Source organism: Oryzias melastigma, linkage group LG17 (assembly GCF_002922805.2).
Source record: "Oryzias melastigma strain HK-1 linkage group LG17, ASM292280v2, whole genome shotgun sequence".
NCBI classification, from domain to species: Eukaryota; Metazoa; Chordata; class Actinopteri; order Beloniformes; family Adrianichthyidae; genus Oryzias; species Oryzias melastigma.
The window spans coordinates 22,105,212-22,116,421 of NC_050528.1; the positions used below are offsets into that span (position 1 = coordinate 22,105,212).

Sequence of the window (11,210 nt, forward strand, 5' to 3'; positions counted from 1 at the left end):
ACATTTTAGCTGTATCATTCTGTTTTTTACGTGTTTAAAACACAGTTCGGAGTTACAGGTATTGTGAATATGCTAGCATAGCTAACACTTCTAACATGGCTAACAGGTAGCGCAGTACAAAGAAGTTTTAGAGTTGCTGTGAACACAGTCAAAGAAGTCAGACTGACTGGTGGACTTCTCTCTGACTCTTTTCTCTTACTTAGTGCACTTTATGTTTCGACGGATCTTATTTATGACAGTTAGAAAATAGACCACCTGCTGAATCCCTTTGGGGGCTCAGCTCTGTCTGGTCAGCCTGTAACAGGAAAAGTTCCCTCCTTATCTAAGGCTTAGCCCCTCCCACAGGACCAGTTAACCAAACATTTCTTCAAAAATACTACATTTGCAAATGGAATTTAGAAAATTCTCAAACATGAACCAAAAATTGGTAATATTTTAAACAAGATACAAACCTTAGTAATGAAGAAATTAGCTTAAGTTAGAAATCCTTTAAATAAGGCAAGAAAAAAACAACTTTGAAGTGACTTCCTGTTTCCTGGTGTGACGGACATGTATGATGATGTGTACAAAGCTCTGCTTGGACAGTTTGTGGTGAGAATCTTTGATGGTGAGTACAATATTATTTAAAACTAAACATACACCATTAGATTTAAACAAAATTGACAGTGTGGTGAATTGAGTCATTTATATATGTGTGTGTGTAAAAGATACAAACTGTACACTTCCTGCAGCAAGTCTTAAAGACTCACTCCAATGAAAAATCATGTTTTTGGTGTTTTTTTCTTTTCTTAACATAATCTTGTTGTATTTTTGTCATGATGGATGACATACAGTATATAAAGAAAATTGAGCTTAAAATTTAATGTTTGAGTAGTTCTTTATATAAATTGTTGTGAATCAGGAGCAGACAAAAAAAATGCTGTTTGAAAAAGCTGATATGCTACAAACTAGAGATCGACCTATAGATTTCTTCCAAAGCCGATGTGATACCAATATTTAGGCAATTTGCATTTGCTGTTTAAGTCAACAAAGTGGCATCAAATTTTATTATAACTACAACAAGTCTCCAACAAAAGAGTAAAGTGGCTAAAGAGTTAACTGCACGCTGCGGTCACATATACACACACTTCATCTAACAATGATGTTTATATCTAAAGATATGTAACATTTAAGTTGTCTTATTGTCCTGTTTTTTTCACTGACAGTTGTTTCGTAGCTTTACTGTCACTCAGTAATTCATATCTTTGTGCTTTCCTGCTATAAAACCCGACAGAATTTAATTTGGTTTTAAAAGTTTTAATCACACACTCATCAAATATTGGGTGCTTGCATGTCTATATTTTCTTTTTTTATACATATATACATTTGGTTATTTAACAAAGACGTTTAAAGGTGATTAACAGAGCCAAAAATAGCCAGTTCAGTATCGTACCGTTGAATTGAATGTGTCAAAGTATATCAGTATCGGTATCCGCATCAATACCAATATTGATATCGGTATCGGTCGACCTGCTTCACTCCATTCTGATGGATCCACTCGCAGACGTCTTCATGTTCCTCGTCCGACCTAGAATCTGGCTCAAAACTGTCCGGCTGGACCGCTCCAAAATAGCATTTTGTTGGACCGGTAATATTAGGTTGGGGTTTTGTAAACTAGAGGGAGCGAGTGTACACAAAAAGACAACGGGATGTGAGTGCTGGCTTACTGTGCACCACAACTCGGCGAATTTCGAATGAACTCCTGCCGCTCTGTAGAAACTATGTCCTAGAAAATCACACTTTTTTTATGCTAAAAACATTAAAATCAATTAAAAGACCTTTTCCAAAACATCAAAATATGATTGGAGCTGAATGCAGCATTTAGACATTCATTTCCTTCTTAGAAAAATAAAAGGTTTTCTTCCTTCACAAAGGGAGAAACAGATTACAGAGAAGGATGATGGAATCTGTGCACGGATCTGTGTGTTGTGGGGATGGAAGTGTGATGTAAACCTTTTCCACGCGCTGAAAAAGGCGAAGCTGCACAATCTCTCCGGCCTGTTTATGATTCAGTGCTGACTTTGCCTCAGGCAGTGGGCTACAGACAGCGAGGGCCGAGCCTTGTCATTACTTTCCTATTAGATGAGGTTGGAGAGGCGCTTTGCCTCAGTTGTAAAATCCTCTTTGCTGCGTTTCATATCAGTAGGTTGTGGTTATTTACAACGTTTAGCCATTAAAATGAAAGGTTCTCTTTACATTTTTTAAGATAAAATCAAGATATATAATAGATATTACATTAAAAAAATATTGAAAATCTCAAATTACTCTTTAATTGAAATGAAGTTTCATCTGTCAGTGATAATTATTTAGAACGTTGGACAATGCCATGTTAACACAGAGGGGGGCAGCATGTCTGTAATTATGGAAATGTGCATGCATTAGGTTCCTAGCAGCTCTTTGTATGATCAGAGTATAAAGCTGCAGGCATGACTGGAAGCATCAGAATCTTGCATTAAAAGAAGAAACATTCACATTCTACTATAGCTGTAATCTATGTTTTTATTCATTTCAGATAATGAAAAATTCATATTTGGACAAAAAAAAAAAAGAATTTGTCCATCAAAAGATGAACTTATTTATGCGTGAATGCAAGAGCCCTCCGAACAGGAAGTGCTGAAGGTATGAATCATGGTTTTATTATTTCATCGTATCTATTTTTCAAAACTAGAGTCAGTGTTAGACTTTCACTCAAGGCGAAACGCATCAAAAAGCGATATTAGACATCACTAAAATTCAAGGTCTGCCAGTTGTGTTGTCTAATTAGCAGATCAACAGCTGAAACTCACTGGATGTGACACTTCTTTCTTTCTTTTTTAGCTCCTCGGCAGATCTTGGTTTATTATGCTAAAAGAGCAAATCCTTGCGCCCGTAGAAGACAGAGGTAAAGAACAAGAACAAGTGGTAGTAGTAGTAGAACAAGAACTGACAGTTTTTAGGAGGCTCCCCCAAAACAGGAGACTGAGAGTCATAATACTGTGATTCAATTTTCACTCACAAGTTCATTTATTATTTCTGATTCAACACAATTCAGTTTAACCCTTTAACACCGGAGCTCCAGTGTTTCTGTTCTCTGATTTACGGAAACGTTTCAACAGTTAACACGATCAGCGTCATTCCAGCAGATTCTGAAGAGAAAAGCAGCTCATTCATTCACTCATTTTCATTCATCCATCCCATCCATTTTCATTCAGTCATCCATTAATATCCATCCATTTGCATCAATTTATTAATTCATCCATCCATTCATTCATTTGCATTCATTTATTCATCCATTCATTTGCATCCATCCATTTTCATCCATCCATTCATTTTCATTCAGTGATAAATTCATTTTCATCCATCCATTTGCATCTATTTATTCATCCATTTATCCATCCATTTTCATCCATCCATCCATCCAAATATACAACTTAGTCAGAATGACCACAGACTGTTATCTTTGAGCCTGAAGCAAAACAAGAGGTTTATATAAATGTACTCCTAATGTGTCAAAGATGTTACATTAAAATCTGTCCAATACAAGAGCTGCTCATCTGATTGAGCAGGGATGAATGGATGAATGGATGGATGGATGGATGAATAGATTGATTAAAAAAAATGCATGTTTGAAATCACTAAAATCAGATGGGGTCAGACATGCAAAGCCTTGTACAGTCAGCACGGGGTGATGAGAATGGTCAAACTCTATTTCCCTAAGGTGGTGTTTTTTTGTATCCTAAGGGCAGACATTTTTATCTGGTCTGCTGAAGGAAAGAAAACAATCATGGAGGAGCTTCACTCACAAGGAAGGCTGTGATGAGATCTGAAAAGAATAAACACCAACCTCTGTATTTCAGAAACGAAAAAGAAACACTGGGTATACAACTCTGCTGTTTACAATTGAAAGGTTGGAGCAGAGGGTTTTCTGTGTGCCGTTTCCTCACTAAAGGTCTTCGTCACAACTGTCCTTACAGGTGGGTAAGGGCTGTCTGTCCGTATGACTATCACCCAAAAGTGCCTGTAATTTACATTACCTCACAAATACTTGATGATATACCTTACCACACATCCAACAATAGTACGTTCCATTTTCATGACGTCCCCTAAGTCTCAAGGCAACTGCAAGACACACCTGTCCTCCATTTAAGATGTGCCCACTCCTGTCTATGACCCACACAGACCCAGACCACCCAAAAACTCCCATCAACTCTACAAACCAATCCCCTTTACAGGTGCATGTGACTAAACCTACATGTATTTAGCCCATGGTTTCATGCTGGACAAGCAGGGAGGGGCTTCTTCTTCTCCTGTTTACGAGCGCTTGTCCACCACCTACAGCTGGAAGAGGCTTGGTGTAAAATGTTGAAGCGGTGCAAATCTTGCTCCAGACTTTTTCTTTTACAGCTCTATTTAAAATAATAAACTACTTGATGTAATTCCAGCCGGACACAAATTACAACCAATAATTTGTCCTCAATAATCAGTGAAATTGTTGTAAAAAGGGGTGGGACCACTCAAGAATTTTCTTCTACTCACTCATTTTTAAGTACAATTATTGCTTTACTTGTGTATTTGTATTTTTGAATTATTATATTTGTATTTTAAATTCTTATGTGTAGTGTTTGAAACAAAAAACTATTAGAAAAATGTAAAAAAAAATTAAAAAGTCCCCATTCATTCGTCGCTATCAAATTCGAGTCCCTAATTGGGAGCTGGTTTAACTTAAACAGTGGGCACATTTTGTACATAAAGCCCCAAAATAGCGTTTGGGTGTGTGTTGTTTAGGGCGGTGTGAACATGGCTTAAAGATGTTGGGCCATGAACACCAAAGAGTGGAGGAGGAAGAATATCACCTGAGGTAGAGGGTCCACCTTTGCAGATCTGCCAACTATTAGTTTAATGACATCACATCAAATTTCAGAACTCTCTCATTAAAGCACCAGAATTTATTTTTCTCTCATCATGATCTTTGTATTGATGTTTCTCTTTAGGATGATTCTAAACTGATTTCTTTCAAATTCATACAAAAATTGAACGTTTTCTCATTTTAATTACTCCATTTGATCTTTGCAGTTCTTCCCGTTTTGTGTGATAACAGTAAAAGCAGAATCCAAGTCTCTCCATCCAATGTACACACTTGTCTGAGGAGGAACGTCAAAACGCACTCAATTACAAATTGAGATGACAACGGCCCCTAAAGTGTTCAGCCGTCTCTTCTACGCACCATCAAGGCGAGCAGCAGGGTAGTCTGTGATCACACCCAGACTCTTTCACAGGAACCACCGTCGCCTGCAGCAAAGCCATTTTATCACGGAGACGCAACATCCATTATGGGTGCAAACAGGCCAGAGGATTAATGAACAAAGCAGCCCGTCAATCAACCTCTGACACATACAACCCTCATTATTCTGATTCCCGTAGTGCTGCTATGATTCCCACTCCGCCATGCGACTTAGTTATCGTGCTTGGGACAGGACAGCAGGGTAGGTGAAGATAAGAGGTTAAACTGAGTTTAAAAAAAGAAAGATCGCTTATGTGTAAGTGTGGTTAAGGAATGCATTTACTTTCTGTTTCTAGAAAATAACTGACCTTGTATACTATTTATTTTGTATTTTGTTGTAAATTTCTTGCCACACTTGTAAATAATGTGCAAACAAATCATGTGCATCTGTACCGAATTGTCCACACAACAAGCCGCACTTAAAAGCCTGAATTTGAAAAAGAGAAGTGCGCCTTATAATCCAGAAGGCCTTAAATGTTGATTAATTCTGGCTGTTTTTACTGATGTTGAAGCAATTTTGAGATATACACGAAACTCTGTTAAAATGGCAGTCGTTTATCTACAAGTTGGAAACAAGGTTGGCTGTTGTTGAAAATACGCTAACTAAGCTAACGTGTAGCGTGATGGACTGTTTGTTTTTTAATGTGTAACTAACAAAGTTAGAGTTAGCATAATTACAGAAGTGTTTGTTTTATGTGATATCAGTCCGTTTTTTTTTTTTTTAAATTTATTTATTTTATTGCAAACAAGGTTGGATGCTATAGTAAACACGCTAACGCAGCTAACATGTAGCGGTGTCTGACTTTTTTTTAATTTTTATTTTTTTATACATATTACTAACAAAGTTGGGAGTTAGCATAATTACAGTAATGTTTGATTCCGTCTGTTTTTTGTTGCTAACAAAGTTGAGAGTTACATGTATTATGAATACGCTAACATGGCTAACATGTAGCGGTGTAAGACAGTATATATATATTTGTGTGTTACTAACGAAGTTTGGAGTTAGCATTGTTACAGTAATTCTTGTATAAAGTATCACTCTAAAGTAAATATTCATCTTTCATGTCCAAACTGGCATCAACCTTAAAACTGTGCAGCTGGATAGCTCCGATATTGTTGCTACGCTAACGTTAGCTTGGGCTTGTGCGGTGTGCTAAGCTAACAGGAGAGAAAATAAACAAAGGAATTGTGGGACAAGGTTGACAGTGATTGTGATGACGCCATAAAAAGCTGTTTATAATATTAGTTTTTGCAATTATTTCTATTTTAACATCATAAGAATGTTTTGTTTTAACCAAATTAAAAAAAAAAAATCCATTAAAAAACCAAAAGCGAAAACACACACCCAAACAAGGAAAAAAACATTTAAAAACAAGCATTCAATACCCACAACCTTACCCCACACAAACATTCTCGTACTTTTGAAAATGAAAACATGTTTTTATTGACTGGTGACAGAGAAAGAGAGAGGATTCAGCTCCATCCTCACAGTGCATATAGTCAGAGCGGCTTGCTGCTTATTTCACCACGTCTGAGAGACTAGCCTGTTTAATAAAGAGGTGACAAGTTCGGCACCGGGGGGTCAAATTAATCTTGGACCCTTTCACTGCTTCTTTGAAAGGTTTGGAGATTAATTCATTCAGGGAGAGAGCAGGAATTGAGTTGTATGTCATTTTGCAGGTAATGCCTGGCCGCTTATATTTCCTGAACTCTGAACAAATGGTTTTAGTGGCTGAGCCTGTGCAAATTGTTTTAGACTAAGCCAAACCAAACACTCTGGGGGGTTTGCTCTTTCGAAAAAAGGTTGTGTTTTCCTCTGGCTGTTTTAGTCCTTTTATACTCAGATTTTTTTAATGTTAGTGAATATTGTGTCCACAAAATGAATAAACAAAATCTTTTACATTTATGTTTTTACATTATAAACTCCCACCTCGATCCTCTTTTGATCTATTGTGAAAACATTCCCAGTTGCCTTCATTATGATTATGTCATTTTGAAGACAAAATTGAAAAACCTCATGTCGTTTTCTATGACATGCAGTAGTCTCTGCAGGGCCGGATATAGGAATGGGCAAAGGGGGACATATCCCCCTCTAAATATCGTGAGGTGATGGCCCCTGACAATCCAAAATTAACGAAATAAATCAGAAATTCAACCAAAAAAAGAACAAATAAAAAAACACAGCAAACGACCCAAAAAAATGTAAAAAAAATAAAGAGAAAAATAAATGATTGGTGTTGAAAGCACCAATATCAGGCGGCACTACGAGACGGAACACAAAACTCATATTGTGTCCCAAACAGCACAAAAAGAAGATGGATGAAGGAAAAGACAAGTCTGTGTGTGACTTGGAGACTGCTGCTCAGGCTTTTCAGAGGAAACTGGTGATTGTTCATTTTCTTTAAATGCCTCAAGATCCTGTAAAAATGACCAAAAACTGGATTTTTATCAGAGTGGGTCTTTGTAAAGAAAATAAAAGCTAAGGTTTGACATTGAAGTCGTTTAGTTTAGGAACATTTAGTTTAGCTTTGGCATCAAATTGACTTACAAGCTTAATGAGGCACAATCTCATTTTTCCTTTTCTAATTTGAACATTTACATTTCTAATCATAGCCAGTTCAGCCACCTCAAAGCCCATCAGGTGTTTAATTCATCTGTTAGTGCACCTCGCCGTCTGCACCCATCACTCCATCCACAGACAGATCTGAACTTTGTTTGAGCATTACGCAGACTTTGCTTTGCCGCCTGAGCCGGAGCGTTCGACAAGGAGCCCGTCAGTCACATTGTAATTGCTCTGCCGCTTTCCTTTCTCCCCGGATTACTGAAAGATAGCAGAACGCGTCAGCTGTTAAATTGAGGCAAAATAGTTTGAGGCGTGAGCTAAGGACGTACACTTTATTAAATTACTCACCGCTGTCTTTGCCAAGGTTTCCACATGTCCTTCTCAGAAATTATTTTAAAAAAATCTGCAAACTTCCTGTTTCCTGATGGGTGACTTTGAATTTCATCTATGAATTAAAGTAAAAGTGTGTGCTTTTTGCGTGTGCCAGCACTGGTTCTCGTGTTTACCGAGGATGCGGGGAAATGACTTTCCTTGGCAGCGCGTTGGCTTTTGAAGCCGCACAGGTGCCAACTCAGTTTCCAGCCACCTTTTAGCTGCCAAAGCGAGGTGAATGTTAACAACCCCACATGTTTACTTACCCCAAAAAATCATCATTGTTGAATGTAAATCATTTCATTTTCTTTAAAACTGAAGACATACTGTCAGGGCCTGCAAAGTCTTTAGTGAGGGCCTAAAATTAGTGTTTATATATATATATATGCATTTGTCCAAAATATATTTTAGATTATTCCAACTGTTCTTTCAGCTTGTCTCACAGTCCTACACTCCGGCTGTGTTGTTCTCAGACTGTTTTTTCACATGAAAGTTTCTAACCAATCAGATTTTAGCTGTCACTTGTTGCTAGGCTCATGAAAGTCTGCCTTACGCTCACACAGTCGGTGCTTCCGTCCTCCCTTCCGGCTAATTAGACCATAGCCATATATGGGTTATAAGTGCATTGACATTGATCCAACCAATCAGAATTGGAGTTAGTCTTTGTAGCTTTATGAGGGCAGAAGATGTCATAATCGCCTCTGATTGGATGGTCAAAGCTCGCGCTACCAAAAGCTAGCTTTTTCTGTTCTTCAGGCTGCAGGGAGCAGCTGCACCAGATTTTTGATTATTATTTTTTTTATTCAATGTTTTGCAATTAACAATAGGAGAAGGTGGAGAAGTTGATTTAGTTGCAGATTTATCGCGTATGCCATTCTTAAGATGGACTTTTCTGGAAAAATTGAACATCGTCAAAAAAGTCTGGCAAACCCGAAGCTAGCAAGCCTGTCTCGGCAGAGAAAAGGATTTGTCCACTTTCAGCCCTCCAGCAGTTCTGTCTGGCAAGGGTGATGGAGTTTTGTGACGATGTTGAGCGACTTCCACGCCGCCCCTGAACGCATCACGAATGCTCCAAATACATTGAGCTGCATCGTCTCATTACTGGCAGCTTCACAGGAGTTTTTTTTTTCATTTCCCAGACAAAATCATGTTTTAAGACCATTAAATACTAGTATTTATCACCCTCATCGACCCCCCAAAATTTTGGGAGCACCAGAAAAATGTCCCCCAATCAACCGCAGAACTATGGAACGCTGTTTGATCTGGAGGCCGAGAACAGAACTGTCATACAGCATGATCTCCTGGACTTCCTTTATGGATGAAGTTCATCTTAAAATAAGTTGGATTTTTGCTGTAAATAAAATCCCTTTAAAGTAAAGATGCTCATTTTCAAGTTTTAGTTGTGCTTTGATGTTTGTTTCAGCTGTTATTGCAGTGGGAGGAGTTTGCTTTTACAGTATGTACGATTGTAGTAAATTCCATCTTTTCCAATGATCCATTTATGATAGAATATCTCCTTAAATAACATTTATATATAACAGGATGGCGTTAGAAACATAAAATAGTGAATAGTAACGAGGATGTTTTGAAGCCTCAGCTCTGAAATGCACGAACTGCTACTTCAAAATACAAACCTAAAACTACGTAATACTAAGATGTTTTTGGTTGATTGGTCAACTATTTGCAGCAATGAAACCTTCATCCATTATTAAACTCACTTTGACAGACCTGACCAAAAAAAAAAAAAAAAAATGAAATTACCGATAAGTCTTGACAGCCAAAAGCACTTCCTGTCTGAGTTTGAGGGATGAATTAAAGTGTCTGATTTGACTACTGAAGTAAAGGGCGACGTTGATTGCAAACGTGAGGAGGAGGGGGGGGCTGTCAGACTTCCCGCCTTCACTTGTTCACCTTCACCTCACCTGGCGGTGGTGCCGTCACGCTGACACTGACGGATTCGGATCAGTGGCTCTTGAGAATTTGTCTGGACTGCAGACTGTTGGGGAAGCTGCACGTTCATCACCTTAATGAAAGAGTATTGATTGTGGTGCAGGAGCCCGATACCCTCCTGCAATAGTAATGGACTCCCTGAAATCACAGATGAAAAAGGCATCTCCGGGGAACCGAGATGTCATTACCTTGTTGTTGCCGCCTTGTTATAAGTTTGGGTGCGTCAGCCAGGAGACGCCTAAAAAAAAAAAAAAAAAAGGTGACACATCCGAGTTCAGCGTAACATTTTCTGACTCCAAAAATCGAGGAATCTTTCAAATCGTTTTGCTTTCCCTGTTGAATAATCAATATCTCCCTCTGGCTTTTCTTCAGCTGCATCAACACGTGGAGTGGAGTGTCTTTAGCGCTCACAGAATGCTGATCTGTGGAGGTGGCTTCCATATTGAAAATAACCTGTTAGAGATTCAGCAGATGTTTGGCTGAGTTCAAAAATTCATTTTGCTTTTTGCCTTATTACGAATTCAATTTTTTTTTCTTCACTAAGACGGATCGGGGATACATGAGTGTAGCAGGGAAGAGGTTTACTGTTCTTTGTTTGAATGATGCAACTCATCATTTTCCACATGTAAGGCGTTCTCATCCAATTAGGGCAATGAAAAAAACCAACATTACGATTCGTCCTCAGAGAAAACCCCCGCTAAGCTGGCTTTAAACTTCCCTTCCACTGACCTGCTCGCTTCCATCTCTCATTGTTTCCCGCTCTTTAAAAGCAGCAGGTGTGCTTCCATTAACTGTATTTTCTGCTCTATTACTATTTAAAAACCAACATTTCAGAAAACGACAGTTCTCCTTAAAATCTGGAGTGCCGGATGTATGGATTCATTCTAGTGTTTACTGATGCTGAAAGTTAGCGTAGTTATATAACATTTGTTTTAGCAGTAACAGCCCGCTCTTTTCTGTTTTGCTAACAAGGTTGGGAGTTTCAGGTATTGTGAATATGCTAGCAGCTGACGTGTAGCTTAGCGG

At 38.3% G+C, this 11,210-nt stretch overlaps 1 protein-coding gene across 1 annotated transcript in view; it reads left to right on the forward strand.

The window, feature by feature from the left end:
* The first annotated feature begins 386 nt into the window (after positions 1–386).
* Positions 387–11,210, forward strand: part of lrrc24 (leucine rich repeat containing 24) — a 48,776-nt gene continuing 37,952 nt past the window's right edge. Inside the window, exon 1 of the mRNA XM_024274379.2 lies at positions 387–607. The gene's annotated coding sequence lies outside the window, so the exon portion shown is untranslated. The remainder of the gene's footprint in view (positions 608–11,210) is intronic.